The sequence below is a fragment of the Lactuca serriola genome, chromosome 5 (assembly GCF_051521515.1).
Source record: "Lactuca serriola cultivar US96UC23 chromosome 5, Lser_US96UC23_V15, whole genome shotgun sequence".
In the NCBI taxonomy this organism is placed as follows: domain Eukaryota; kingdom Viridiplantae; phylum Streptophyta; class Magnoliopsida; order Asterales; family Asteraceae; genus Lactuca; species Lactuca serriola.
This window is the reverse complement of record NC_136412.1, coordinates 58579944-58584635: the sequence shown is the minus strand read 5'-3', so window position 1 is coordinate 58584635 and position 4692 is coordinate 58579944. Positions and strand designations below refer to the sequence as shown.

The 4692-nt window shown below is 31.1% G+C and overlaps 1 long non-coding RNA gene across 1 annotated transcript; it reads left to right on the top strand.

Moving 5' to 3' along the window:
- The first annotated feature begins 2300 nt into the window (after positions 1–2300).
- Positions 2301–3465, top strand: LOC145050081 (uncharacterized). Its single transcript, XR_013683368.1, has 4 exons — positions 2301–2418; positions 2611–2782; positions 3146–3225; positions 3332–3465. It is a non-coding gene; the product is annotated as an uncharacterized LOC145050081 (long non-coding RNA).
- Positions 3466–4692: the final 1227 nt, after the last annotated feature.

Below are 4692 nucleotides of genomic sequence, written 5' to 3'. Positions count from 1 at the left end.
GCTCCTCCTCCACTATGCTAGGTAACTAGCTTTTGGGAAAATATGAACAAAACTTCCCAAATAATAGGCATCAACGCACCAAAATTCATCACAGGGACAAAACCGATAAAACATGCCAAACTTAAGGACTTTTATGTCAAAATCCCTTTTACATATCACAAATGTACTTGCATATATATGTGAATTCTTGTTTAATGAGAAGGCAAGGAAGAACCGACAACTATTATTTTGTTTGGTAGTATTTTCCAGTTAGTCATGTTTTTAGTAAGTTATGATCGTTAAAATTCCTAGTCTTTCATTAAACGTAGTCACCTAATAGATCTATCGTGCCTAATCCTCTAATTTGTTGAAGATAACTTTCAATAAACACACAAATACCAATGGAGAATGGAACAAATAAAACACAATGTTTATGCGATCTGTAATACCTGATGATTTTATGCATGGAAATAACAATGAGCTTACAACATATTATAAGAAATCAACATCCATCATGCGGAAGACTAGAATTGCAGAAAAGGATCGGTCTCGGACTGAACCCGAAAAAAGACCAAGACCAGACCGATCTAAAACAAGACTGGACCGAAGACCGGATAAAAAAAAAAAAAGAACCGACTCAAGACTATCCAAGATCGAGAAAAATTGGACTGTTCTGAGACCGGTCCCAAAAAAGACCAGACCATTCAAAGGCCGACAAAAGACCAGTCTGAGACCGATCTCCAAAAAGACCAAAAACCAAAGTTTATAAATATATCATTTTTGTGTTAATTACACAATTTTTAATCTCATACTATTTAACTTCATCTCTTCTTTTCTTTTTTATTAAATTTTAGTGTATTATTTTAATAAAATTCAATATATCATTTTTGGTGTTAATCACATAACTAGATATCGAAAAAAAAAAACACACAGAAAGACCACGAGACCGGACCGAAAAGGACCGAGACCGGTCCCAAAAAAGATTGGACTGAAAGAGACCGGTCTGAAAAAAGACCAACACAAGACCTCTCCGAGAAAAGACCGGACCGCTCCTTGATTGAACTCAAAAGACCAAATTGATTTGAAACCGACCCTGAGACCGATTTAAGACTGCAAATATCAGGTCTACGGAAGAACCAATCTACAAATAAAGTAACAAAGCCATGATTATCGGGTCATAAGGAAAGCCCTAATGGCTAGACTAGCCCAAATGGTAAATATCTCGTACCTTCCATAGATCTTTGCATCACAACTCAAGGCAAAGTAGATAAAAGATGGTCTTTTAGTTGTATATCTCTAAAAAACAGTTATTGATTTCCTATAGAGATGGTAAAACGAGTGATGTAATTTTATGTATACGTTCGGTCGATTTGAAACATGTTTATCCAGAAAATCATAAGTCTATTATTATACCAAAAAATGTTATATTTCACCTCCAAACGTCTTCACCTATCCGAGATAATAACCAGAGTAAGAAATATGATGCATATTATTAAAGTAATAATCTATATGAACACCCATGTATTAAAAACATGGATAACGTGTACATCTTACATGAAATATTATACCTCATGGGAAAAACGTTTATATTAGTTTTATGGCCTATAATTGGATAATAATCACAACAAAATTAATATTATCATTCTTCCATCATCAAATTTTAAACCAATTTGTTATGTTTTCCCATCAATTCAAAAAGTCTAGTCCAGGTCCCTGTGACCTTTTAAGCTGAAACCCTCCATTGAGGTCCGAGCATATATTGGGTTAGGCCCAAGTCCCAAAAGCCAACTGAATGTCTTATACACAGTGAATTTTATTTGAGGAATTCTTATGAAATTAGCGATAACTTTGTATATATATTTTTAAGGTATTGTTTATGAAAATTGTTTGAGGTTTTTTTAAAAATCTTTGTGCTGTAATTATTTGTCTGCATTATTTTTTTAGTTGAAGTAATGTTAGAATTGGTATTATAATTTTTAGTTTGATATTTTTCGATTCGTCAACACCAAAAAAAAAATCATTCAATGGTATTAAAATTTTTAATATAAACATTATATTATCAATCTTTATAGCCGAGTAAAATGTTTTCACAAATGAGTTTTAAGACGAACTTCAATGTGCACTTCGAAACCGAATTTTAATAAACATAATCAGAACATATAGAAACTAACTGACATGGGATTCAAACTGGAGCATATGAAACCAAATTGTTAAATTGGTTTGAAAATACCAAAAAAAAGTTATATATTTTGATTTTGGAAATTATAGAAAATTAAAATAAAATGCAATACATGTTTAAACTTAAAAACACACACAAACAAAAAAAATGCATTTGTAATCGAAAACAATTTTTGGTGGTTTATTAATTGTTCGCTACTTTTGTCATTTGGAGTTTAGGCGTCCTCTAGGTTGTTCTATATTTCTTCGTAAGCATGAACGGTAAGCGGCACCAACATTCTCATTACTATTTGTTCTTTCATATAAGTTGTTTGAGCCTGGATTCAGGGCCGGCCCATGTGTCTGGCCAAGCTGGGCGACCGTTCCGGGCCTCTAAATGCCATAGGGCCCCCATTTTTTATTTATTATATTAATTATATAGAATTAACCCATTACTCAAGCCCAATACTCTAGTCTCTTATCAAAGGTCCACCCAAAAAGAAAGCGGGTGGAAGGAAAGATGTAGCGACTGGGAGACTGGGAGTTGGCGTGCGAGAGATGTCCGACTTCCAAGGCAGGCACAATTAATCTTCAACGAAACAATCAATTTCTATGGAGAATCCAAACGTTTTCTCCGGATTCTAAGGTAAGCACGGTCTCAAATAGTCAGATTTATTCTATTGCTTCTCAATTTCAATTATATTGGTATCTTATTTCTTCTCCAATTCATCTTTTCTGATTTCGGAATTAGCCAATTAGGGCATCTGATTTAGTGATTTTGATTCTAAAATCGACATTCAACATTCAACTGAGTTAGTGTATTCGACTGTTTATGACTTCTCCTTTATGATTCCTACTGATTTCCAATTTTCATGCCACCAGAATCGCCGATTGTGATTCTTCTTCGGTTCTTCCTTCTTTTTTCTATAAGTTCTACTTTTTAGCATTAGAATTTCTTATTTTTCTATTTATTTTGTGAATCTGATCTTCACAATTTTATGCTATGTAGGCTGTTGTAGTCTTGTATCCAGGAATATGAATATGACCTTCTGATAATCTGATTGTGTGATTGTGAATCCGTGTAAATTTGTAAGTAGCCTTTTGGTTTTTTTAGAGATGTTTTGTTATTCATTTGCTTAATTTCAGTTGTTTAATGCTAATCTTTTTAATCTGATTTCTTTTTTTTTAACTTCAGAAATTTTTGTTGCAACTGTGGGGCAGTGGGGCTTTTTCAATTTGCTATTGCTTAGAGGTTATGCACAGGCTCACAGCATTAGCAATTCAACATCATTGAAAAAACTCTTCTTTTATTATTCGTTAATTGTTATCTGTTTGCTTGTTTGTTGCCTTTTATCACTCTATTGAATATGCATCCTAGAAAGCATATGTCTGGAAGTGAAAAACGAAAGAAAAAACAAAAAATTGAACAAGTTAATGAAACTCAAAAAGGGTCTATGCATAAGTTTTTTTAAAAAATAATTCTGCTAATGTACAAGTAAATGAACAAGATAATCTCACACATGAAATTGTTTTTAATGAGCAAGATAAAGTTTCAAATGAAAATGTTGATATTGATAATGAAAATATTAATAATGAAGATGTTAATGTCAATAATGAAAATGTTAATATTTCAAATGAGAATGAAAAATAAAATGTCATGAATGATAACAATGAACAATTTATTCCGTCTTTAGATATATATGATCCTAGTAATTGGGATAATCTTGATAATAACTTAAGTGATATTTTGATTGAAAAATGGTCAATAAGAGAATCAAATTTTGTGTATCCTAAAGATAATCTATCCAGACATTTTTATAATGCTTCTTATACTAGAAAGTTATGTAATGGTGAGACGAGTGATCGAAATAGCTAATTTACTCAAAAAAAAGTTTATAAAGTGTTTTGTTTTTGTTGTAAATTGTTTAAACCTAATAATTATGTTAATAAAATTTCTTTAGCAAATAATGGATTTAATGATTGGAAAAATTTATTTGATAGACTTAAAAAACATGAAAATAGTTCCCAACATTTTTTTGTATGGATTCGTGAGATGAACTAATAGCAAGATTGGATAATCATAAAACAATTGATAAAGATTTACAAAATAAAGTTTTAACTGAAAAAGAACATTGGAGGCAAGTTTAAAAAGAATAATTGATGTCATCAAATAGTTGGCAAAATATAATTTGGCTTTTCGAGGTTGTAACGAATAACATTTTCAAGAATTTAATGGTAATTTTTTGGGAGCAATTCAAATGATGACAAAATTGGATGTTATAATGCAAGAGCATATTAGACACATAGAAACCATCAAACTCATCTTCATTATTTTGGGCACAAAATTCAAAATAAAATCATTTCTATTTTAGCTAATAATGTCAGAAATTCTATAATTAATATTATAAAAGAATCAAAATAGTTTTCTGTAATCCTTGATTGTACCCCCGATGTTAGCCACCAAGAACAAACGACTCTTGTTATTCTATGTGTGAACATGTGTAATAATAAAATAAAAGTTGAATTTTTTTTAGAATTTTTAAAGGTAGAAAATAC